Source organism: Prionailurus bengalensis, chromosome D3 (genome assembly GCF_016509475.1).
Source record: "Prionailurus bengalensis isolate Pbe53 chromosome D3, Fcat_Pben_1.1_paternal_pri, whole genome shotgun sequence".
Lineage (NCBI taxonomy): Eukaryota > Metazoa > Chordata > Mammalia > Carnivora > Felidae > Prionailurus > Prionailurus bengalensis.
In genome coordinates this window covers 76,808,710-76,835,633 of record NC_057356.1, presented here as the reverse complement: position 1 = coordinate 76,835,633, position 26,924 = coordinate 76,808,710, and the positions used below count along the sequence as shown (strand labels likewise).

General features: G+C 46.5%; 1 protein-coding gene and 1 pseudogene across 18 annotated transcripts in view; one reads left to right on the top strand and one right to left on the bottom strand.

The window, feature by feature from the left end:
- The window catches only part of NEDD4L (NEDD4 like E3 ubiquitin protein ligase), a 345,318-nt gene that overhangs the window by 123,748 nt on the left and 194,646 nt on the right, over window positions 1–26,924 (bottom strand). For 3 of the 18 annotated variants that reach the window (XM_043558967.1, XM_043558968.1, XM_043558971.1), the window contains exon 1: window positions 23,258–23,725. The exons of 6 other annotated variants lie outside the window; for them this stretch is intronic. The gene's annotated coding sequence lies outside the window, so the exon portion shown is untranslated. Of the gene's footprint in view, window positions 1–23,257; window positions 23,751–26,924 lie in introns of those variants that run through there. 9 more of the 18 variants (XM_043558963.1, XM_043558970.1, XM_043558975.1 and 6 more) reach the window with 8 other exon arrangements.
- Window positions 21,108–21,226, top strand: LOC122471110 (annotated as a pseudogene).

The following is a 26,924-nucleotide window of genomic DNA, read 5'->3' as shown; positions in this document are numbered from 1 at the left end:
CAGGTTTCCAACGAAAAGAAAGCCTGTGAACTTTTTAGGTCTACCTGAGGTTCAATGCTATCAAAGAACCACATGGGATTACAGACACACTTCAACATTTTTTAGTCATTAAAAAAAAAAAAAAAAAAAAAGGCCAACAACACTGCAACTGAAAGTAAAAGCCAGGGAGACAATATTTCCGAAGTTGCCAGTTTTTAGGAGGCACTGTGCAACATTTCTTAGACTAAGGTTTTTCAAAGTAGACCATGGACCTCCAGGAGTGCTTAGACAAATTGGAAGTTTTTGACCACAACCCACCGAGCTAATCCAACCAGTTAAAATATCACAGTGGCCCAGAAGTAGTTAAAAATAGGCTAGCAGAATATACATACCAATGGATTTCAAACAGCACATACAGAATCTCAAGATATAAAACATACTCCTAGGATATTTTATCATTATACTTTTTATATATTTTAACGTAGGATACCCATCTTCATAGTCGCTCAAGGTTAAAGATAATAAAAAATAAAATTCAGGTTAATTTTTGCAAAACCTTAGAAGCAACCTTGGGAGCAGAGTCTGAAAGCCACAGGTCTTAATTACTTCATTTATACCCGCTCGAGGGCAGGCCACAGATACAAATGTAACCGAGGACCTACCCAGCCATTAGTATCTGGCCACCACCTACTAGAAAGGGATGAACGGTCACATTACAAGTCAAGATCTAACACGTTGCCTGGCCGACGACCTTTTCACTGCTACCAGCCTCCTCTGACGGGACACAGTCCCGCCCCAGAGCACCCACTCCAACCACACACCCCGTACATCCCTCCCCGGGGAACCGAGCTCCTGACATTCAGGCTAGAGCTTGCCTTTCGCTGCCACCTCGGCGATTTTTCCAGAATTACCATCCTCGATTTGTTGCTTCTAGCTGGAAAGCATTTTTTTCATTCCTTTTCCACCAGATTAGAGTGTCCGGATCAAAGCCCCCAAGGACAGAGTGGGTCCAGAGAAGCCAAGGCTAACATGCTTCGCCTTCCAAAGCCAAGTACCTTTTCTTCTCAACAAGGGTTCTTACCCAGACCTGTCATGAATTCTCTCCCTTCTGACCTGGCTGCATGTCTGGCAGGCCTTGGGTAGCACAGCCAGCCTGGACCCTGGCACTGAGAAATAAATGCTCTCCAGGGAAAAAAAAAAAAAAAAACAAAGTTCCTCTACACAGAAATGTTTGAGCAATTGCAGGACATGGTCTACCGGATGAAAATGCCCTAGCACGACTGCATCAAAGTTCCTAACCACAGACACCCGACACGTTCCGACAATGATATACCCAGGGCCGGCGACGTGCGCGCAGTTCAGATCCACTGTGTTCGTGACAACATGTGGCCTGCCTTAGCTGCATCAGCCTAAAATCCTCCTCGGGTCATTTTTTGGGGGAAAAAAGGAACTCTTGACATCTTCTAGTAAGGATTTTATTATCAGTCACGTAATCAGCCACATCAGTAAAGCCTATACTCTTCAAGTATGCCATTTATTCCTCCCAGAGACTCTAATGCAAGTGTAATCATTGTACACACTCAGAGGTGGACTCAGAAGACTGTAACGGCCAGGGGTCACGGCAGTGGCTGAAAAGGGACCTTAAATCGCATGCGTTATTTACATAATACACTTCAGCGGGCTATTTTTAAGACTCCCAACAAAATCTAGACCTAAAGCCAGTGTTAGTTTTTGTTCCCAATGACTTGAAAAAGAATCTTTAACAAAACATTAGTATAAGAAGCGTGGAAAGAAGCCCAAGACTTTAAGTAACAAGTTGTTGCTGCCAGTGCTGGTCCAGAAAGTGCCAGAAAGAGGACGGACAAGCTGAGACTCTGTCACTGCTGCCATCAGCTGCCCCCAGGTGAGTCTAACGAACAGCCAGGGTTGCAAGTGCGTGATGCTCAGTCTTCCTGCCCTCCTCCACCCCGTCCTTCTCCAAATCAAATACCTATGACCCACAAGTCTGGGTCAGTTAACAAGTAAGGGGTCTGGCCCCACGGTTGTTGAGGCTGCAGGGACAGGCTGGCCATCAGCAGCAGCCCTCACCGCATGCAGGTGACTCAGGCGGTGGTGGGGGCTGGGGGCGGGGCCCTGACTCAGCTGCCAGACCGTGACTCCCTGAGAATGAAGACAGAACATCAAGCTGCCCTACGACACACAGCTTCCTGCTCAGGATCTAGGACTTGAGCTGCGGATCGTTTCCAATTGCTCAAAAGATAGGAAATCCTTTGCTTGTCAAAAAAAATGTTTTTCTGGTCTAAAAGTGCGTGTGTGTGCGTGTGTGTGTGTGTATGTGTGTGTGTGTGTGTGTGCAGGTGGTTAATCACATAACATGGAGAAAATGAGTTAACGTACGGAGACATAGTTTGCCATGGACACTGTTGTGACTTTATTTTATTTATTTTTTATTTAAAAAAATTTTTTTTTTCAACGTTTATTTATTTTTGGGACAGAGAGAGACAGAGCATGAACGGGGGAGGGGCAGAGAGAGAGGGAGACACAGAATCGGAATCAGGCTCCAGGCTCCGAGCCATCAGCCCAGAACCTGACGCGGGGCTCGAACTCCCGGACCGCGAGATCGTGACCTGGCTGAAGTCGGACGCTTAACCGACTGCGCCACCCAGGCGCCCCTGTTGTGATTTTAAACAGAACAACAGATTTTGCTTCACAGTCAGCTTAGTTAAATCACATGTAACATGAATCAAATCACTGTCCAAACTGAAGTGATCCTATTTACTGAGGACCTACTATACATAAGACATTTTATTTACTGTTCTAGCTACAAAGGCCTACAGAACATGGTAAATGAACGTTTCCCGAACGCTGAAATCCCCTGGCATTGGAGACGGAAGAAAACGAAGATGCCACAGTAAGCCATTCTTTATTATTTGGAAGAAGTCCCTCACTACTCACCTATGAAACCAGATTTTAACAGATTTTAGCCTGCGTCTCCGTGCAGGCCCAGGCTAATAACACTCCTCCTGCTGCAACTTCTGAAAGTATGACGCGTTTCCTTGAACTAGCTCTCCCCTTCAAGCTGACTAATTGCACTCCTGAGAGCAAACCCCCCACTCCCCCTCCTCCTCCGGGCCCCTGCAGTTGTGTTTCAGCTGTCCGCACCAAGTGTATCCCTGAGCTATGTGGCCTGCTCCTCCTGTGCGCGGCCACCCCCTCCGGCTTCCGGGAAAACAGCTGCCCGGGGACTCGGCCACCCCACACGGCCACCCCACGCTCCCGGGCTCACCTACGGGAGGCGGCCCTGCTGCCCGGGCCAAGTTTAAATTCCCCGGGGGCTAGCGATTAAAGGCACTGTCCGTTTTGGTTATCGGCTGCTAACAACCCACCCGGCAACTCAGGGGCTTAAAACCACAACCGCCATGTGTTATTTCTCACTCGTCTGTAGACTTGACCGGGCAGCCCGCGGTCTCTCCGGGGCTGTGGTCAGATGCGACCGGGGCGGGAACAGCCAACGCCGTTCGCCCCGTCCGTGTGGCATTTTGGTGCGGGGGGGGGGGGGGGGGGGGGGGGGATGGAAGCGCTGGAACTTGCATGCGGTTAACGGGAGCCGCTTCTCATGGCAGCGGGATCCTCAAAACACACATTTCCCAAAGACAGGAAGCAGCAGCCGTCGGTCCTTGAAAGGCTTCAGTGCGGAAGCAGCCCAGCCTCACTGTCACTGCATTCGCGGGGGACAGAGAGGCATGTGTGGGATCTTCTCTGCCGCACCGTCCTCCGTGTGTCCCCTGAGCAGGGTCCATGGATGGCACAAGCCAACCCTGGCTGTTCGTAAGACCATGGTCTCAGGGCAGGAGCCAAACGCTGCGCTGACGGTCACACAGCCCACCATTCTGGTCCGGAGTAAAGCACCTTGCAACGTATCCAAGAGCAGAGGGTATGTGGTGGCAAAGCCGTATCAACGCGTCACCCAACTGTCAACCACACAGCGTCTGCACACTGGACACAATTAGTTGTGCCCGGAAAAGGAACAACAACCCAACAAAAACAGCTCAAACTTCTCTCCCAACTGCCTCAAAAGCGAAGGTGGAGTCTAAAGGTGTGGGTGGTCTCACACACATTCCTGACTATACTGTCCCTACGATGGTATCTCAGTAGAGACAAAATATATGGCATAAAATTTCGAAAGAAACACGAGAAAGTGGCTTCTCATTCATCATCTGTAAAGGAGCGACAAGAGGAAGAGACCCTCTGTGAATCTCAAAGGTGACATCAGATCAGGACTTTTTTCTTCTAGAAATTCGAATAATTTTTTTTTAATTTTCTAAGTTTTATTTTTATTTATTTTGAGAGAGGGAGAGAGAGAGAGAGAGAGCGAGAGAGTGAGCATGAGCGGGGGAAGGACAGAGACGGAGAGAAAATCCCAAGCAGGCTCCACACTGTCAGTCCCGAGCCTGACGCGGGGCTCGAACCCAAGAACCGTGAGATCATGACCTGAGCTGAGGTCAAACGCTTAACCGACTGGGCCACCCGGGTGCCCTGATTTCTACTTTTCCCAGCAGCTCCTTTATTTCCCTAGGTTCCAGAGCAGCAGAGTTAATTCAAGTTATTTTTATCTACCAAGGTGCCTCCATGTTATTCACAATCAGACAAGTGGACACATTCTGTGGCGTGAATGGTCTAGGGATCTAGACTGTTCTTTCAAGTCATTTTGGACCACTATCCCCTTCACTCCCTGCACACTCCAGCAGCACCGGGATCCCTTCTGTGCCTGACACACGCAGCCCTTCCCCTACAGCAGGACCTCTGTGCCTTGTGCCCAACTGCACTCCACCCACGTGCCCCCTCCCCCCCCCCCGCCTCCTGCTCAGGCGGTATCAGCCTCCGTCAGTTCAAGAGGGGTTTGTCCCGGGCACCTTCCTTCAAGCAGGCCTCCCTATTATTCTGTCTCAGCTTCCTGTTTACTTCCTTTGGCATGCTTATGAAAATACGTAATTATTTTACTTATCAGTATCTTCTTGCTATTTATAAGAACTACAATGGCTACAACGTAAGTCTGCGAGCCGTGGCCACGTCGTCCTTACTCAATACTTCCAGCTCCAGAATAGTCCCTGGAATGTAAAAGGAATGCCGAAGGGTCACTTATCCTGCCTTTCAATGTTTATGAAACACAAACCACACGCCCTCCCGGACGCTAAACTGGGGAGGCAGAATTAAATAATATTAACTTTCTGCCCGAGTTATCAGTGACCTGTAGCCTGTTTCACAGCTATTACCTACTGACTCAGGTGGGGGACTGGGTATTAGACTTCCTATTGAATCAGTAAAGAATTAACTTACAGACTTAATATTGGAACACCTTAACCTAAAGTAAGTCTGGACCGAAAAGCTACCTTTAATCTCACAGACCACTTTAAGCATCTTCAAAGTATATGAGGAAGGTCCATGAGAAGGAGAAAAATCAAGAGTAATGAAGCTTTAATATTTTTCCTAAGTTTGGGATTTATCGTCCACACTGGGGAGGGTGTCCAATTCTTGAACTGCAGTCCTACATTTGAAGTTGCAATTTGCTGACAATCTCATTTCAAGCACATCCAAAATTAGCAACTAATTCTTTACACACACTTTATTAATAGACTCCTGAAATTCAGAGATTAGAGAGCAGCGCATTCAGTGTAGAGAGGGGGAAATGTGCAAAAAAGATTTTAATGTAATTTTTATCGATCAAAGATAATCAATAAGGGAAACTACTGAACTACATTTTTATCTTCCTCAAAAGCAAAATACACAGACCAGTGCGTGCGATTACATGACTGCTGAAGAAGTTCTTGATCCACAATCACCTGCACATCTTAATTTATGATTTGGCTTTAAAAATTTATAGAGATCTGGGGCGCCTGGGTGCCTCAGTCGGTTGAGCGTCCGACTTCGGCTCAGGTCACGATCTCACGGTCCGTGAGTTCGAGCCCCGTGTCGGGCTCTGGGCTGACGGCTCAGAGCCTGGAGCCTGCTTCCGATTCTGTGTCTCCCTCTCTCTCTGACCCTCCCCCGTTCATGCTCTGTCTCTGTCTCAAAAATAAATAAACGTTAAAAAAAAAAAATTTATAGAGATCTAAAGGGTAACCCTTTTTTTATTTTAAAATTTATTTTTTGAGAGTGAGCGGGTGCACGAGCAGGGGAGGGGCAGAGAGAAAGGGAGAGGGAGAATCCCGCACTCATCACGTAGGGCTCAAACTCATGAACCATGAGATCTTGACCTGAGATGAAATCAAAAGTTGGACACTTAACCAACTAAACCACCCAGGCTGCCCTAAAGGGTAACTCTTAAATCATGACAATTCTGTGTCAGTTTAGTGAAAATTTAGTGAAAATCAGAACTTTTTCAGAAATACATTCAGGGGAAAGGCAGCCATTACGAACAAGTGATCTTGGTTTGGCCTTTAAAAAAAGAGAATAAACCACCCAAGCCTTTAAAGTCCTTTTAACTTAAGTCATAAAAATAAAAGTGGCTGGCACCTGTTAGTCTAATGAATCATAAAATCTTCCTTAAGGATGGTTTTTATTGATTTTTTTTTTCACAGTTCTTATATTCAGTACCGTAGAAAATTTACTAACCCTGAAGGAGAACAAAACCCAGAGAGCATTTAAAAAACTCAGATAAACTAAAAACGTGCTTGCCAATATAAATTTAGCGGATAGGTTCTCCGCTTATCCAATCCCTTACCATCTGTGGAGAATTTACATCTCCTCCTTCAGAGGGAACAATAAAGACAGCTAAGATTTATTAGGCACCAATCTGTGCCAGGAACCATGCTACACAGCTGGCACAGATTATCCTATTGAATGTTTAAACTTAAATCTTATAATAACCTATCTGATTCCAGACATGCTCCAAGGGGACAAAGAGGAGTGTTAACAGGCAAAGAGATGTGGGGGAGAAAGATACCAGACAAATCGAGACACTCAATTCAAAAAGAACACCTCAAATCCCTAACCTCAGCTATTCTTCTTTTATAAACAACCTTAACAAGAATACCCAAATACCTTCTAGTCCTTAGCGGATTGGACGCAGCCAATTAGAAGAGGGAGGAGGGCTACGGCAGTGACAGCCCTAAGAAGGGGTAACTGATCAGCAAGAGAGGAGAAATGAGCATAAACAGCAAATTTATCTCGTAGATCATGGAGCGTCTTGAGAACTTTAATCACCAAGTCTTGAGAACTTATTACACCCTGATGTCATAATTAAAAAATATCTGGGGTGCCTGCGTGGCTCAGTTGGCTGAGCGCCTGACTTCGGCTCAGGTCATGATCTCGCAGTTGGTGAGTTCGAGCCCTGGGTCGGGCTCTCTGCTGTCAGCTTGCTTCCAATCTTCTGTCCCTCTCTCTCTCTCTGCCCCTCCCCCTGCTGGAGCTTTCTCTCAAAATTAAACAAAATAAATAAACATTAAAAAATATGTATTTACACAAGGAAGACTAGATTAGATAATACTCCATGGCTCTGAGGGTAACAGTGAGCCCCCAAAATTCCCGAGATATGCTCAGAGTGTTCTCCTTAAGAAGGCTTGAAAGAGAGCACTAGAACGGTGTGAACTCTGAGCAGCCCATTTGCAAAAGACTCCAAACGGCCAAGATTTAGCTATAGTTAATACTCTCCTGTGCCAGGGAGTGGGGTTGGGGGTGGGGGGAGCAGGAAGATCCGTGGTTTGGGCTTTGGGCCACCTGATACCCAAGCTATGCTACCGCCTTCCTGTGTGCCCTTGGACAAGACACCACACTTTCCTGTTTAAAATATGAGGCACTGGCCCATGAAACCTTTCAGTCCACTGCCTTTTTAATACTCTGCTTCAAACACTGTAGAGACCGTCTATTACCACTTCTCTGAAATTCACGAATACCAGGCAACTGGTCAACACTTTCAAGGGGAGTTTTCAAAAGGCACAAAAATGCACGCAGTCAGTATTTACAGAAGGAAGGTACTTCAGCTGCCTGGAGAAAAGTGGTATTTGCATGTAAGAGGTTAACAGGATAGACCGGTCTTGCCAGTCTGGAACTAGAGTGACACTTTCACTTACTTCTTGCAGATGGAAACAAGGAGAAAAACTATCCCTTGCATTCTAAGCTATTTTGGGGAGATAAGCTTTTTTTTCCATATCCGTGGCAAATACGCAACTGGAACATTCTGTTGTTCTTAATGCACAGGTGGTATTGCACAGCCTCATTTGAAGGGAAACTTATTTTGTGGGCTGCTGGTGGAGGAACATGTGATCAATGCACCAGATCAGCACTGACACCAAGGCTTGCTAGGAACATCAAGATTTAGTTTGTTACTGGCATTACCCTCTTACACTAGCTGTTCCTGCCCTGAGTGCACGTCAGAATCATCAGGGTAAGCGTCCTCCACAACCCTCTCCCCCTCCAATCGATCCACGACGGGCCAGAGGATCCTTTAATGAGCCGGATAATGGGCATCAGTGAAATTCTTTGTATTCAGTCTGTATTATCCTTGGCAGATTCCATTCCACCAAGGGTCAACCTGTGAATACGCAGAAATAGCAGTAAATTAAACTAAACTAAACCTGATGAACAGTGGCTAGCCCTGGGTAGGAGGTAAATAATTCTTTCTGCTTTTAAATACCATTCTGAACGCAGGGTGGGAGATGAAAAACAGCCATTCGACAGGCTTGGACATACTTGCCTGAGAAAACCTAGGAGGGTTTTTGGAGACTCGTAAGGCAATGCCCTCCCTTCTATAGATAAATATGGTTTAATGCCATGCCTGCCTGCACGACCTGCCTCCCACTTCCTCTCCTCTTCGCCTCCCCCCCCCCCCCACGTCGGGTAAACCTTCCTGCATCTGTTTTGCTTGGCAACACACACCCGCATTCCAAGAGATGCCACCTGGCCACCGAGAGCCGATTGCAACATATTAGGCCAAACAAGAAACCTGCTCAAAAGGAAAAGCAATCTGCAGTGAGGTTTCTGGGAGCAAAGATTACTGGAATCGCAGGGCTCCACTGGGTAAGGGAGGCGGCCTGGAACCACTTCACGCCCTACCCTGCACATGACCCTTTCACGGCCACGAGACTGAGAGAACATCTCCAAGCGTGCTCTAATGGCACTTTCTGCTCTCCGAGGACTCCATCGGTCCCTCCAAATCCAGAACCCCCCGGCCCAGGCCTTAGTGGGTCAATTCAGAGCAACGAGGATAAATTGGCTGCGGACTTCAGAACAAAGCATGGTGTCTGGTATTTCCCTCTGTTTCAACCCACAGCATAAGAAACATTCTCTTTCGGGAGCTGAGCCAAACGGGCCTCTATTTCCTTAGCAGCAACCTGTAAGTTCTCTCCCCATCTCACATCTTCTCCGCGGACGTGGATGGTGTCGGTCTAAGTCCTCAAACCATCAAGGAAACACACGGTTGAACCAGAGAGCAAAAACAATGACTTCAGAAACTGGGGAAAACAGACGGACAAACCCCTGCTCCTGGACAACACCTTCTGCAGGGGCTGCCTCTCTGGGGGTGAGCCTGGCGGGATAAATGAGCTATTTTAAAGGCTGTGGATCTGCTCTGTAGCCCACACATTATTCATCAATGGACAATATGCCTTATAATAAACGCAATCTGCAAATCAGAAGCAGACTCCCCGGTGCAAAACTGCAAAAATAAATCCGCCCACGCCCTGGCATGACACAGGCAGCAGAAAGCGTCTTGAAATAACACTCGCTTGAGGAGAATAAAAGCTTCCCATTTTCTAGGCACAGCCACATGAAAATGAGAGTCTAAGTATGAAGGTTTGACAGTCTAAGTACTAAGGTTGGACGAACTGCCGAGAAAATTGATGACTGCCCTTAGTATCTGGAAGAACAAAGGTTCGGAGGGGACAGCAGCACAGGCCAGAGCCCGGGCTCTGCCACCTCTGAAGTGACCCGTACTACGATGGCCTCCCTGCTCCTGCCTTGCAGCCTCAGGACGGGAGCCCGTGCCCGGCATGGTCTGCAAAGATATAAATGGGGTCACCTCACTGCACTGGTCAAGCCCCTCCTTGTGGCCTGCCACCCCCACGACCTCACAGTGGCCCTCCACGATCTGTTCATCCCCCTGACCACTCTGTCTTCCAAATCCTTGCGTCTTCTCCCCGTGTGCCCATTCTGGCTACGCTGGCCCCCATGCTGGCACATGTGGACCTCAGGACCACCATACTGGCTCTCCCTCCCCCTCCCCACCGTCTGGAATGGTCTGCTCCCAGCTACCTGCCCGGGTTGCTGAGCATCACCTCAGGGAAGCCTTCCTTGGCTTCTCTGTGGAAAATGTAAACACAGTACTCTGCACCCCCTTCCCTGCTCTTCCCCACGGCACTGATCCTCATCTAATATACCATATTCCTCCTTATTTTGCTCGTCTGTCTCCACACTTCCCGAATGTAAACCGCATGAGGGCAAGGGGTTCTTGGGTGTGTTTGCTGCTGTATATACCTAGAACTTAGAATGACGTCTGGCAGGAAGGACCGGATGAATTCACGGCGTAAACACTTGTCTCCTCTACCGGCAACCTCACAGAGGATTTTTATCAGTCTCCAGACAGCCCAACTGGAGATTCCACCCACTTGTTCTAACAGCAAAAAGAAGTTCCATCTAGGAGACGCAGGCTTCTTACGAATGTACAAATATTCTGATTCCATACGTCAGAAACACAGGAGCATCTCCTTCACCCCCACATCAGCCCTAAAAGACTCCTGGCAAAACAAAGGCGCTGAAGTGGAGATCATCAAAGTCTAGAACATTGAGTGTTGCTCTGCTCTCTTACCAGGACATAGATAGTAAGCGCAGAACTGCATGAACTTCATTGCCTGGACCCTTAGGTCAGGTCTGTTCTTTAATGCAAAGGTAATACTGACTGTGGGAATGGGTATGACATCAGATTTTTCTAGCATCTGCATGAGAAAAACGAACCACGGAAAATCTTCCCCCAAAAAAGTCCTAATTAGTACTTGACTAAAAAGAGAGAGCGAGAGAACGCACACAGAGAAGATCCTAAACCTTTCTTTCTTCTGGATTTTTCCTTCCGGGCCCAGGAAGCTTTGATCTCCAAGGTGAATGTTTTTGCTTTCTTCCAGATCCCTTTCCACAAGCCGTCTTGTCCATCAGTCACAACTACCTTGGGCTCTGGAGAGTCACAGAATGGCCTTTTCATGATTTCTGCCGTGTCATGGTCCCCAGATCAATATGTATCTTTAATCCCCAAATATGGTCCCCTTCCAGGGTTCCCCAGATGAGACCAGTAATATTGTTGTTGTTTTCATATCTTTCTCAGTGTTCCTGGGTTAGACCAGGAGCTCTCAGAGAGGCAAACAGGCCACTTCATGGGACCCCCACCACTGTCTTTCATTTGTGGGATTCCCCTCTTCTCATCAAAAGGATCCGCTCCTTGGGGACAGAGGTATCCCCTAAAGTCTCGGCCTCCTTCACAAGTTTAAAATGTTATGTCTCAGTCTGTGAGTTCGAGCCCCGCGTCGGGCTCTGTGCTGACAGCTCAGAGCCTGGAGTCTGTTTCGGATTCTGTGTCTCCCTCTCTCTCTGACCCTCCCCCACTCATGCTCTGTCTCTCTCTGTCTCAAAAATAAATAAACGTAAAAAGAAATAAATAAATAAAATGTTATGTGTAAAGTAAAGCATCTCCCTGCCACGACACGGTACATTACTTGTTCACTGAGCTCCCTAGAGATGCAAGTCTCAGTTTCTCAGGAACTGTCTCCAATTCTAATAACTGACTCTGGCATTACCTCTTAAAGGCAACAGTCTTCATTTAAAGTGCCATGGGAGTTTAGGCTGCTTGATTTTCAAACATGAAATACAGAAAATTTTCTGTGTAAACTGCCAAGTAATAAGCTCCAAGCTGAGTGGCAATCAAAAGTTAGGGGATTAATCCAACTAGAATGGGAACATTTTTAGAGTGCTCAATTATGTTAAATTCAGGAAGCATATTCTGTGATGTCAGTTTTCATAAGCAAAGAATAATGATATGTACGACTTGGTTTAGCTATTTCGTAGATGTATTTACTCAAAAGAAAATTTCAAGTTTAAAAATTCTGGGTGACAAATGTACTCAAGGAAGGATCAAAGGAGCATTCATAATCCAGAAGGTCTAATGGCTGAGACCTAAATACAGCTGCGCGATCACCAAATCATTTTAACGGGAGCCAGTAATCTTAACAGGCCTTCTTTCCATCCATCCGTTCTTTGTAATGGGTACAGAGAGCAACCTCCTTAAAAAGTAGAAAATAAAAGCATCTATTTAGCAAGGCTTCTGTTTAGATTTGTAACTCCTTCTGGATTAACTCCAGTATTTCAAAACACAAGAATTCCGGTACCTATCAGTTGCCTTATCGTTAAAAAAATTTTTTTAATGTCTGCTTCTTTGTGAGAGAGACAGAGAGACAGGGCACGAGCAGGGGAGGGGCAGAGAGAGGGAGGGACACATAGAATCAGAAACGGGCTCCAGGCTCCGAGCTGTCAGCACTGAGCCCGATGTGGGGCTTGAACCCATGAAGTGCAAGCTCATGACCTGAGCTGAAGTTGGATGCTTAACCAACTAAGCCACCCAGGTGCCCCTCCTTATCATTTTTAAATGCTTAAATGTGGGGCGCCTGGGTGGCACAGTCGGTTAAGCGTCCGACTTCGGCCAGGTCACGATCTCGCGGTCCGTGAGTTCGAGCCCCGCGTCAGGCTCTGGGCTGATGGCTCACAGCCTGGAGCCTGCTTCCGATTCTGTGTCTCCCCCTCTCTCTGCCCCTCCCCCATTCATGCTCTGTCTCCCTCTGTCCCAAAAATAAATAAACGTTGAAAAAAAAAAAATAAATGCTTAAATGTATGAAACTCATTCTAAAGTCCTATCCACAAATACTACCACCAGCAACTTTGGTGTACTATTTGCAATCACAAGGCCTCCCAGTTTTATATAATGTATTTACCATTTTTTTTTTTTTTAACACAAAAGTCACAGAGTGATGCAGCTTGGAGGGTGAGCTCTTATGTCTTTGTCATTCATGCCTCTGGGTTTTACCACCCGCCCTGTGCCTACTTCCCAGGGCAGAGGTGGGGGAATCAGGAGAATGAGGATTCTCACTATTTTCCTAGTATTTACTACAACTTTTGCAACGCAGACATTAACCTGATAGCAAAATTATGTACGTACAATCACAGACACTGAGAAGAGATGCCGTGAGAGAAAATCATGTTAATCGCTAAGAAAAACATCTGTGGTTTTCCCGAGTTAATTTTTCTCACTGTTCAGAAATTTAATACTTTCATATAGCTGAGTCTACCCATCTTGGTGATTCCCTTTTCTCCTTCCATGGTTAGGAGTGTTACCATCCTTCACAGATCTGGTTTTTTAACTGCTTCCTATTCCATGGTGTGGAACAATTTATATGAAATTATTGAAACCTAGATTTAAAATCTTGAGCTTATTTTAGTGCTTGGTTTAGGTTTTAGATCCAATCATTATTATTCATTTTATTTAATGACTGCATCCACGTATAAGTGAATATGGTTAATCCGCATGGTTGGAAATGGGGGTTATTTTCTGGATATGTTTTTTGTTAAGTCAAAATGGATACAAATTCAAGCGTAAGTACTACACATAATTAATACAACGGTTCCCGTGTCATAACGTAGAGTACGGATTAGCATGTTCTTATGTCCAAATGTCATTTCAAACAGAAAGAAGGGCAGAGTGATGCTGAAAATACTCATTTCTTTAGCCCTTCTTCAGGGTAAATTCTCCAGTGCCTATGTAAACAATTAACAGAGGCAAGCCCTATAAATCAAGCTTACTCATTCCTGTTCAGGTTATGGCCCTACGATACATTAAAAGTGACAGGCCCCACTTTAACTCCTGTTACCACCACTCAATGGCATGAACTGTCTTGGTATCTTTCTGTCCTCGACCTGACCCAGGCAGGTGCTTATACAAGAGCTCTGTGGAAGGGCAGAGGACAGGCAAGGAAGGAATTCATTCAGCTCAACGTTTGACAGGAAAGAGAAGAATTATTCATGCTGACGACTGCACCCCAAAGTTCTTCCACAAAGTTTTACACCAAAAAACAATCTGAAACTTGCCGATCGCGACAGGAAGCCCATCACGGGCAGTCCCTTCTACGTTCAGTCTCTTGAACAGAGCCCCTCCCGCTGATCCACTGACAAAACTCCTGGTCATCCTTCCAGATCCGGTGCCAATCTTCCCCTCCATGACATCGATGGTTCTCGTCCCCCCTGACCCACAGTGTCCCGTCCCGTGTGTAAGCAACCTGCCACCCGCCGCCGATGCAGGGCCCGACACTTCTGCGGGCTACGCCTCATGTCCGCTATCCCGTCTGCCATCTGGAAAGCTCTAAGAAGTGAGGCTTCCCAACCTCTTAGGTTTCTAACACCAAGTAGTAGCTGCACGTACAGAAAGGGCACGTGGAGTATTAGGAAACAATCACTTCACGCTTGTGAGATACAAAGAATGTTCTCTGCAACTGCAAAAATAATGCTCAACTTCCTCATCTTAAAGCCGAAAGGAACTGGCCGACATAATTCCTAAGGGAACACACAGCTCTCTAAGTTTATAGGTAGAAAACTCAAGAATGACTCCTGCACACGTTAGCTAGAAGTCAGTGCCGGATTACAAAATGCAGGAGCACCTCTTGCTCGTAGGATTTCAACGGAGGGTGCGGGCAGGCCCTTAGGCACACTGTGTTTACATAAAACTATTTTTACTGCTTTGTCCTTTATATAATACCCAGGCACCCTAATAATGCATGTTAATGTGTAGAATACTATGCCAGAATTTTTTTTTTTACGTTTTTAATAAAATTTTTATAATGTTTATTTATTTTTAAGGTGGGGAGGGAGCGCCTGAGCAGAGGGAGAGGGAGGCACAGAATCCGAAGCAGGCTCCAGACTCCAAGCTGTCAGCGTAGAGCCCGATGCAGGGCTTGAACTTACAAACTGTGAGATCATGACCTGAGCCAAAGCTGAACCCTTAATTGACTGAGCCACCCAGGCGCCCCCCACTCCAATCTTTTTTTTTAAGCATGGTTTCTACTACTGTAAGAGGTTGAGTCAACTTAAATATTAAGACTGCATCAAAAGTTCAGAGTTTTGTTACAATTTAGTGTCTCTTTTCCCCCAGTGGAAAATACAATCAGTGCATATCTACTGAACTGAATCGAAAATTAAGGCATTGTCACTGATGAGGAGAATAAGAAAGAACCACAGGGCTGTGCTGTAAGTGTGCAGGGTCAACTCAGCCAAAGTCCTTAGGGAAGGGGCAGGGAGTTGTTGGCTGAACAACAGAACTCCTAGCCAGAAGCTCCCTGCTTTGAAGAAGTGCTAGGTTTTTTGGCTGGAGCTTCAGGTACACATTTCGACATTTCTGCTGCAGCTCAGCTTTTCTATTCAATTCAAAAAAAATCTGAATTTCTATTCAATTCCAGAAAAGCAGCTTTGTCCCCCCTCCCTCAAGAGTCAAGTATCTAATCATGTATTTTAAAAGAATATGAAAAAAAAAAAAAAAGTCAAGAAATACACATGATTATGAAAGCCTCTCGAGGAAATAGATATGAAATGTGGGTCATTAAGTATACTTTAAAGGTCTATCAGTTCCGGATTGGCCTACAGAGAGAATAAGAACTGTAAATCTATCCAACTGTTTGAATCATCAAATGTTTACTATGCCTAGTACCCTCCCTACCCTTTCTTAGCCCCCCCCAGAAAGAGGTAGGTAACATGATGAAAGACCACAGGTTGCAAGCAGATTCCTCAAAATTACGAGATGAGGGCTGTAAAAGCCTCGTGACTCATTCTGATCTATAACAAGTCAGTCACAAAAGCAGGCTGTGTAAATAAATTCCAGGGGCTCCGCAAGGCAGATTTGCTGGGGGAAATGCTGGTCTCGTCTCCCTGGAGTAAATCCACCCTCCGTCCCCTGCCACTTTCTGCTTATCCAGTAAGCAGAATATGGCACAGCACTTAACACTAAAATAAACACAGGATGGTTTCAAAGAATAGGCAGTCGGGGCACCTGGACGGTTCTGCTGGTTGAGCGTCCAACTCTTGGTTTTGGCTCAGGTCACGATCCAGGGTCGTGGGATCGAGCTCTGCGTCCATCAGACTCCATGCTGCGTGTGGAGCCTACTTAAGATTCTCTCTCTCCCCCTCTGCCCCTCTCCCTATTGAGTGCTCTCTCTAAAATGAAACAAAAAAGAATAGCTAGTTGAGGCAGGCTTCTCAAGGAATTGATCCAAAGGATCTGAACACTAAGTGTAGCAACGGCAGTCAATCTGAAGGAAAGAGGACCCCCTCCAACCCAATTTCTGATACGTTCATTCCAGGACCCCTCCCTTCCCATTAAGCACTTGATTCCAAAGTGTCAGAACGGTTCATGGTTCTAAAACGATCAGGGTATAAAAAGCAGGCTTCTTGAAATTCAATCTCTTCCAACCTCCGTACCGAGAGCCCAACTTCCTGTCACAACGTGGTGATGCCTGGAGACCACCAAAGTGTCAACTCAGGACAGCACGGAACCGGCGAGGACGTCGACCGCTTACTTTGAGGCCACCTGTTTTCCTTGTTTTTTTATAGCCCTCGGGACTCCAGTTCGCCCAAATAAGCTGGAGTGGAATAATAAACAAGGTTCAGAAAGGAACATTCATTGAGAACATTTATTCATCCACGATGCATAATGAGAAAAGCTAAAAATCTTTCAAGAACCTCCATTTGCCCAGAAAAAAAAAAATCACAGACCTCCTGAAATACAGATTATAACTAACATTTTCAACACCCTATCCCTTTAGGCCCTCTTAATCTTTAAACTGGAGCTGGGTGTATATAGCAGGTAGACTGTCTTGGGGTTCTCTTCTCTCTTGGGTAGGACACGGTTATATTATGATGCCTGGTAGAAATCAAGGCAACTGGATGACCAAAAACAGGACGTTAAACCTCTCAATAATCCCCAGGCAATTCTGGAACTCCGTTTCCAAAGCTTCTTTTAGCAATTATAGTGGAAACTTGGATATTCTGGTATTTATGCATTCGATCAATAGTTTTGACACCATCTGTCAATTTCCGGCTTTTTCCTCATTATTGTAAATGTATTGGTAGTGTTATTAACAGCTAAAAAAATAATAATAAAGTCAAAGTATTTAGGGCAGTAATCTAGCTCAGCAATAATAATGTGCACTTAGGGGCGCCTGGGTGGCTCAGTCGGTTGAGCGACCGACTTCGGCTCAGGTCATGATCTCGCGGTTCGTGGGTTTGAGCCCCGCGTTGGGCTCTGTGCTGACAGCTCAGAGCCTGGAGCCTGCTTCTGATTCTGTGTCTCCCTCTCTCTCTGACCCTCCCCCACTCATGCTCTGTCTCTCTCTGCCTCAGAAATAAACATTAAAAAAAAATTAAAAAAAATAATATGCACTTCATTATTTTTGTTAAAAATGTGCTTCATCATCTCAAGTTGTATAAATACATTATCGTTGAGATTAGGCTCAGTTTTAAACCATCAACTGTACAGACACCCAACATTTCATTATGTTTTAAGATAATTCTTATGTGCAATAAATTTCTTCTGGTATTGTGAACTTTTAGGTAGAGGTAACAATTTTCTTATTAACATGTGTTACAAAATTATAGATTAATTTCAATGCCTAGGAACTCTGGCACCAGGCTTAGCCAAGAGAGACAGCTGCAGCATTTATGAAAACCCTCTGAAAGGCAGTATCTGATAAGGCCTATTCCCAGATACTATCCTCATTTGCAAATCATACAGTGCAGAGATTTTGTACAAATAACATCAGTGTTGCTCAAAAGCCTCAACCTTTAAGAAGGAAAAGCAAACTCAACCAATGGAAAAATCACAGCAAAATGATATAAAAATATAGCGTGTCTGAAAAGCCAAAACAGATGTTTCAGAGTTTCAAAATTCAATACAGCAAATATAACTCCAAGTCCTTTTCTACAATGCATAGCTCACGAATTCGATTCTTTTCAAGGACTGTCGTCACAGGTGGTGTTAGGGATCTGGGATGCTGATTATCCGACGGCCAGAGACTCGGGATAGATGAGATGACAGCAGGAAGGACATTTCAAAGCTAGTTATTCAACACTTCCGGGTATGCCTTAAATCCATGCTGTGCCTAATGCTGATCAAAAACTGTTCACAGTTAACTTAATTATCTTCCTCGGAGAAAAATCTGTGTATTACAAATACTTGGTCAAGAAGGAAAACAACCCCTACATTAACACCAATCAGGAACTTGCACATTTGTTGTCTCTTTTAAACCTCACCACAAACCTGTGAGCTTAACACTTTTACCCTCATTTTTCACCTATGAGCAGGCTCAGAGAGGGCTTCTGACTGCCCCCCAGACACGTCAATCAACTGCCCAAGCTGCCTCGGTGGGCCTCCAAAGCTGCCCCTCTCTCTGTGAAGCCTAGTGCTGCAAGGCACCGAATGGAGACACCGTCCCCAAAATTTTCAGCAAAAACGTTACATCATTAGAAGCATTTAACTGCCTGTTTGGCTACACGGACTTTTAAATTGTGCAAAGGTATTTTTTTAAATTCCCATTATGCACAAAGTGATCTGATATGCTAGTTTCCACACCTAATGACAGCATCACATACCGTCACATCAAACAGGAAAACAGCACTATTTCACACGATAGCAGGGAAGGCTGAGAGAGGCAATGCTTCTGCAATGGGATGTCAGTTACAGTAAATGAAGGCATTCTTCAAGGTGAAGTGCTACAGACAGACATGAGATTCCACTGCAAGCATACTTGTCTGTGTGTAAAAACTCCTATCTGTGTCAACACTGGGGGATGCGGAAACAAAACACCCATAAAAATAGTTGAAATTTTGTTACATAGTATCGGAATAGTCCCATGTGATCACATGATCACATTAAGAAACTGTTACTATATTCAAGGGAAAAAATGTTTATAGGATCCAATCAGACGCCAAGGGAGCCGTGCCTGGGTGGCTCAGTCCGTTAAGTGTCGCTCTTGGTTTCAGCTCAGGTCATGGGTTTGAGCCCCCCGTTGGGCTTTGCACTCACAGTGCAGAGCGTGCTTGGGATTCTCTCTCTGCCCCTCCCCTCCTCTCTCTCTCTCTCTCTCTCTCTCAAAAATAAACTTAAAACAACAACAACATGGGGCGCCTGGGTGGCGCAGTCGGATAAGCATCCGACTTCAGCCAGGTCACGATCTCGCGGTCTGTGAGTTCGAGCCCCGCGTCGGGCTCTGCGCTGATGGCTCAGAGCCTGGAGCCTGTTTCCGATTCTGTGTCTCCCTCTCTCTCTGCCCCTCCCCCGTTCATGCTCTGTCTCTCTCTGTCCCAAAAATAAATAAATGTTGAAAAAAAAAAAATTTAAAAAAAAAAAAAAACAAAAAAAAAACAACAACAGTAACACCCAAGGGCATGAAAAGAATACTAGCTTTTTTCTTATTCGTTACACTGCTGTTGACATGTTTTTAAACAAAGGGGTGGTTTATACATATATTCATAGGAAAGTGACACCAGCTAGCTAATACTATTGTTGAGATTTTTCTGTACAGTAAAATCATCTTCTCTAAAAGAGGTTCAAACTAAAATTACTCCCCCCCCCCCAAACAGAAATAGTTGGGGTATTCCTTTGTCATTTATAGTAAAGTGAATGTTTAATCCCAACAGATTATTATTATTACACTGCTTCTGTGAAGTGTGGGTCCGCTGAGAGGGCGCATGGAAAGGCAGAGACCCTAGGGTAGAAGTAAAAGGGAAACCCGCCCTTCCCTAATAGTATACGTAGTGGGTGGGAGAATACCTGTTTTGGCCCCCCTGACCCTCCTCCCTCTGTTTCCGTTAGAAACCATGTCCACAAGCAACTGGAGACAGCCTCTGAAACTTTCCAAGCGCCCAGTGTATTGTTGTTACATCCACAGTGGACCTTGGACACTTAACTTAATGGGATCAGAGAACTTAGCTGGTAAAATGCAGAACCTAGTTGTGACTCTGCCTGACACGGTGTTGAACAGGGGCACCCGTACTGGCAAACAGTGATCCTACCTCCTTGGAAAAACTTGAATACAGTTAAGCAGTCTGTAAGCAAACCAAACAACTCAAAAGCTAAGAAAAGAAGCTCTCCTTTATTTTTTTAAAAAACTTTTCTTGTTTATTTTAGAGACAGAGAGACAGAGCACAAGCTGGGGAGGGGCAGAAAGAGCCAGACACAGAATCTGAAGCAGGCTGCAGGCTCTGAGCTGTCAGCCCAGAACCCGACATGGGGCTCGAACCCACGAACCATGAGCTCATGACCTGAGCTGAAGTTGGACCCTTAACCGACGGAGCCACCCAGGAGCCCCCAATAAGTTCTCCTTTAAATGACTGGTTCATAATGCCACAAACAGGATAGCGCAGTTCTAAGCCCTCTGAAAGATCATAACGGATGACTACAAGAAGCAATTCGACTTCAGTGAAAGGGTAGTGGGCCAGATGGAAAAACATCAGTGCAAGGGGTTTCCGTGTATTTTTCTTCCCCAGGAATCTAGCTGGTTAACGTTTTTTGAAGTCATGTTACATGTGAGGTTTACTCCCAATAGGATGTGTGGGAGCAGAGACACAGAAAAATACTCAACAGGATAACCTTGTACTAAGGTCGAAGGCACAGACTATACAAGATGAGCACATTTGTAAGAGGAATCCTGAGTGGTCTGCCCAACGAAGCAAGATTTCTCACGTCATTTAAAAACCAGACTGCAAAGGATTTTAGTCAATTTCTCACGTGACCTAGTAATAAAGTACCCTTTCCACCAAAGCAGCAGATATGTGAACCATGAAAAAAGCCTGGTGGCAGCCAGACTGCAGACGTCCAAGTGAATGTTTTCCCTCAAGATAAATAAGGCCAGGGTCGCTGCTGCCTACGTGGAACACCCCTGCCCGTATGAACCGCGGACAAAGTGCTGAATGGGGCCGACAGGTCTGTTACGTGACGAGTTTTGTTTTTGCTTCATAAAGAAAAAAGTTGTTGCTTAGAAAGCGCCAGCTGCTGACCAACCATTTACCAATTCAAGTATGTGAACAAAAATACACAGATATATAAAAATTCACGTATGAGCTTTGCGCAGTGGCGGTATCGTAGCCGATGAGGTTTATCCGAGGCGCGATTATTACTGATTAAAAATTCACATACGAAAACCACACCTATAAAACTGTGACCAAACTTGTTCTCAAGAAAAGCTCTTTATACTAGACCTTAAGTTTCCAAATTTGAGGAAATCTGTTTCCCACTTTAATAGCCCTTTCGAGGGCTAGCCCTTGTATCAACCCATAATTTTTAATATATTGTATTTACTTTCTAATTACATTAGAAATCTCAAGCCAAATGAGACTTTATGTAAATCCCATCTAACGTTGACATCTAACTACAAAATGGTTTAAGTTTTTGGCAATAGAACTGAAGAGTTATCAAAACTTTAGGAATGCAGGGGCGCCGGGGTAGCTAAGTGTCCGACTCTTGGTTTCAGCTCAGGTCATGAACTCACGGTTTGCAGGTTCAAGCCCTGCGTCGGGCTCTGCCCGGTCAGCAAAAAGCCTGTTTAGGATTCTCTCTCTCCCCCCACCTCTGTCTCAAAATAAATAAACAAACTTAAAAGGAAAAAAAAAAGCTAACTTTAGGAATGCATTTGGCTTATCCAACCTCCGCTGGTAGGTGGTCCAAGTTCAGCATGGAACTGTGTCGCCCAGTGACGCCTACAACCGTTTGACACACTTTCTTGGGATGAAGGTTAGAAGTATTGTAATATCAAAATGCTACCGAAATGTGTACAACGATATAAAAATGGTATTGGCTGAGTTCAAGACTAAGCACTTAGACATGTCCTAACAAAAGGGTTAGACATTAAAAAAAAAAAAAAGTATGGAAGAGAACAGAAGAAGAAACATTTACATGATACCAGGAAAACTATCGTATTTGCATTTAGCATCTGATTACGTCCTCAAAATGGTGACAACGTGACACAGTTTGCTTGAACAGCCAAAAACATTTCTGAACACACAGCAACAAAAGAAGACACAATCCCACAGTAATACTCAGCCATCCGCTTTGAAAAGTCACAGTGCACAGCTAAAACCCAAACAAAATGTTCCCTACAGGTTTCATGACCATGTCCTCCAAACCAGCCATCCCACAAACCCGGGGGCGGGGAGGGGCGGGAATCCAATTCAACAGACAAGGAGCGTGTTGTTGAAACAGAGCACTCAGTGGCTGGTGATTACTAGGGAAGGGAAAGCTAACTGATGCAACGCTTTTCATCCCACTATCAACCATGAAAGCTGCAGAGTCATCATTTGCTTGGTGAAGTTAGCAGCTGTCTTCCCGCACTCCATTTCACGGAAAGGGAGACCGCAGGAATACAAGAGAAACAAAGGCCAAAGTCTGTTCTAGGGCGTCTGTTTCCACAGCTGGAGACAGGGCACTCGCTATGCTACATGCAGCGTCTGGCTTAGACACTCAAGTGGCCCGTGTTCAGCTGCACGGCCCCCGCCACCTAACCATTAACAAGTCCCCAGGCAGTTTTGCCCAGCCCTGGCCCATGAGCCCATCTGCTTCGAAAACACACTTCTTACTGTCCCATCAGCGTGACTACTCTTCTGCAGTACTCCTTAATGGGACAAAAACCCAAAGACAATAAATTATATAACCAGGGCCAACCCTCCACAGCAAAAAGGCCATTAAGAACTGATCAGACTTTACATGCACTTAGTTAAGAGCCTCCACTCAAGTGTTGCAATATTCTCTCACCTTTGTTAGACCTGATTATTTTTAAATAAAACTGTTATCGCAGGCTACGCGCGCAAGTGACTGGCTTTTAAATGCGTTTCCAATGTCAACACGTTGAGTCACCCGCAGATTAAAGTAATAAGTTTTTTAAATTCTTTTATTCAGAAGGTGGAAAGGGGTGGGGGTGGGGGTGCAAGGATTGTGCGGATCTTCAAAACTTCTGAAGTCAACGTTATTCGACTTTTAGGATCTAAAGAAACGGTATCTTCTTAAACGCTAGCTAGTTTTATGGGCCTCTACCAAATACGGGGCTACAAATCATGATCTCAGAGCTCGGCCAGACATTGTTACATTGGCCCGAAGGAGGGAAACTCCCAGAAAGGAAGAGGATGAAGTCTGTTTTAATTAGGCTGCCGAAGAAGCCTTCTGGCTTGACTCAGTCCCTGCAGACCCGCGGTCACACCGACACGCACGCCAACTTACCGGGGCGCCAGCTACCGTGGAACCGGGGCTGCTGGCGTTATTCTCCTCGGGATTCTGGGGGGCTTCTTCCGGCCCCCGAGTCACGAGAATTCTGAAGTGCTGTTGCCCCGCGTTTTGATCCTGCCGGATCTTAAACGTGCAGCCCTGCCCCTGTGGCGTCCTTTCCACCGAGTTCGTCCTGTGGATTTCGGGAGCCCCCCTGCGGCCCCGAGGCGGCGTCTCCGGGTGACCCGGGTGGCCTCGCTCTTCCGTGGGGCTCCCGCGCTCCGCTCGGGGCTGCGTGGGGTACGAGGTGCTCCTCTCCAGCCGGATGCGGGGGTACCTCACCAGCCGGTCGCCCTTCGTGCCGGTGAAGCCGAAGTTGAAGTCACCGCCCAGCCCCGGAGCGCCCGGTTGTGGCTGCTGCAACTGGAAGACGAAGCAGCGCTTCCCAGAGCTTCCAGAAGCATCCGGAACGTGCTGCAGGGACCAGCGCCTGGGCTCCGGCGCCGAAGGGCTGCTCTGGCCGTCGGCCCCGAAGGGCGTCAGCCTCACCTGGCGCACATCGGCGCTGGAGGCGCGGTGCTGGATCCGCAGCCCGCCGCCGCCGCCGCCACCCTCGGGGCCCCGGGCGGCCTCCTCGCGGCCTTCGCAGGCGGCGGGGCCCGGCGCTTGGCGGCCGCACGTGCCGTTGAGCTGCGGGCCCGGGGCCCGGGCGGCCCTCGGAGGCGAGCTCCCGGGGGTCTCGGGCTCCGGGGGCTCCGGGCCACCGGCTCGAGGTGCCGAGCCCGCATCGCCGTCCGGGCCCTCAGGGGGCGCGCCCGCGTCGGGGGCGCCGTCGGCCGCCTTGCGCTGCAGCGAGATCTGCACGGACGAGCTGCGGGTGGGCCGCGCGTCGAGCGGGCCCAGGAGCTGCGGGATGAACATGGACGTGCTGCGCTTGAGCGCGCCCACGGCCTCCTGCAGGCCGCCGCCGTCCTCCGCTCCGTGCTGGGCGAAGGGGTGCGCGCCGCTCCTCCGCGGGAGCGTGTGGAATGCCATGAAAAAGTCGTCTTCCCTCTCCTGGTCTAGGATCTCGGACTCGGGGGCTGTGTTGCTGCGCCCAGAGCCAAAATGAAACCGAAGCCGATGGGCCATGGTGCCCAGGGGGGCAGGGAGGGAGAGGGCGAGCGGCAAAGGCAAGCCCGGCGCTGCCAGAAGTCAAAAACCGAAGGCACAAACTCCAAGAAAAAGTGTCCCATCTGCCAAACCGTTAGCACTGCGGCACCAAGAGCGACAGATAGCAGAAATAACCCAAGTGGCAAGCGGCATTCCAGGCATGATTGGATAAGAGCAAAAAGCTCTCATCCACACTGTGACAGAGGGTAGGATGGCCAGAACCACATGACCACGGTCTCCCCCTCCAATGCCAGCTTGTGGACTTAGTGGAGTTTTTCCCCCCTCTCTTGCTCTCTCTCTCTCGCTCTCTCTCTCTCTTTTTTTTTTTTTAAACAGCAAGAGCCTGAAACAGCACCTTCCCAGCTGCTGCTTTTCCATCAGACAGGAGTGGCCCCAGCAGGGAGCTCTCACAGCTGACTAAGGCAGCAAACACAGTCCAAGCCATGCTGCTATAAATCTAAACCGCATCAAATTCACGGGACAGTTCTTTCCGAACGAGGCAGGGCGCTGGGACTCTCTAACCAATGCTCGAGACCGGGAATTGAACACATGAGCACACACTGTTATTTCCCCACCTCCCCGGCAAGCCAAATTAACGACAAGGAAAAATTCCCTGGCTGCAGGAAAACCCTTTCACAAGCATTGGATATTATGTTTCTCTGTTATTTATGATATCACCACATTACCACGATGGAATGCAAACTAATAAAAGGTACTATAAATATGATTACACACCCCACAGGACTAGTGTCCCTTTATGCTAAATAATTAGACCATGATCTACAAGTAACAAAATAGCCAAGTGGAGGGAGGCACAACTCAGAACGCTGTCAGTTAGCTCTCTGCCTCCTACTACTGTATTTTTCATTGAAAAGGGCTGGGGGGTGCGATCTCACACATAATATGACTGTCAGGCATGGAGGTACCAGGGACAAGGAGCCCAGCTGGAGAAAACATTCTCTTCTATGCCAGATGGGAGGGAAAGTAATCACCGTCAAGCCCCCCCCCCCCCCCGCCCCATCCCCACCAGAAAAGGAAGGAAAATTGAAGAAGGGTGTGAATGTGGTTTTTGTAGTGAGTTAACTTAAATACCATACAGAAAAAAAGGCTGCCCGGAGCTGTTTTCCGGTGAGAAGTCAGCAGTATTATCACAAACATGGAATCTTACCATTTTTGTGGAGAGCCAAAATGGACCTAAGTAATAAAAGCCCAAGTTCAAAAAACTGTCGTCGGATTTGTAGTCAACTTGGATATATTCTGTGTGTTTCAAACTTACTATTTTTCGTGATCCAGAAATGTCAGTTAGTTAACAAAGAAGCTTATTTAGAAGGCAATAGAAAATGGGAGAGAAAAATACCAAGCTGTAAAGAGTGACAAAAAGTTTATTTTAAAATCCGCAAAGCATGACTTTGTCAACAGCTCTGGAATTGAGGGTGTAGAGGATTAACCCTGTGTTTACATACATCCAAACCTGTTTTCTAAAGGCTTGTGTTTAAAATGCCAAAAATGATCTCCATGAGAGAAATGGAAACTGGTTTGTTTAATGCTGAAACTGCCAAGTACCGCTACAGCCATGGATTATCTTAGCTGGATTAAGAGCCAATGAAGCAAGGAACACCACCACCAGCATTCAGTGCCTGGTGACTACACTGAAAACAGCCTGGGGCCAAGTTAGGTAGCAGCTACCATAAAGCACAATTTTGCAGGTCAAGCGTCTATTCATTCACACCTGATTTCTTAGAGCTTGGCGTTCAAAGCCCTTTCGGGTTTGGAAGGATAGTTTAGGGTCCACAGCAAGGTCATCTCAACAACGGTCACCGTTTCAGACAACGGAAATGGGAAGTGACTTTTTTTTACAGCGAATTTCTCTTTTAAAAAGAAAAACAATGAACTGCAACGCATCGGCCAAGGGGCAATTTTTCCTCGATGCTGAGCCTTTTTTCACTTTGGAGAGGTGTTTTTATTCTCAGTACACGAGAGAATAAGGATTAGTATGTGGATGTATCTATGTCTCCACGGACTGACACTCTACTGAACACTGCCTGGTTCAGTTATTTGCTGGATGAGACACGGAGCGCTAACAGGCACGCCCTCATCTGAATCTCTCATTCAATTTAGTAAGAAAGTAACTTCAGACACACAAGCAGAAGAAGTGACTTCGTTATTCGGCATTGCCACCTTTCTTACCTGCTCACCTAAGGTAAGAAACGCTGAGTTCAATGTGAAGCCACCAAGACTCCATATATTCCAATAGAAAATGCACCAGTACCGTAGGCCAGAATCGGTTGGCTTTCCAATTTGAAGAATAATACCAAGGCCAGGAGATTAAATATCCTCCCAAGTTCCATCATAAGGGTAAAAGGCCCGGCTATTCACCACCATCGGCCTGAGGACTTAGGAGGACAGCAGACCCCACCACAGTGCTACCCCTGGCTGACCTGTCTCAATTGTGAAAAGGCTCTAGGACTCGCTCGTCTCATGTGCAAGGGCAGAGAGTTAAAGGCATTGCATTTTAAGGCTCCTCCTCAAA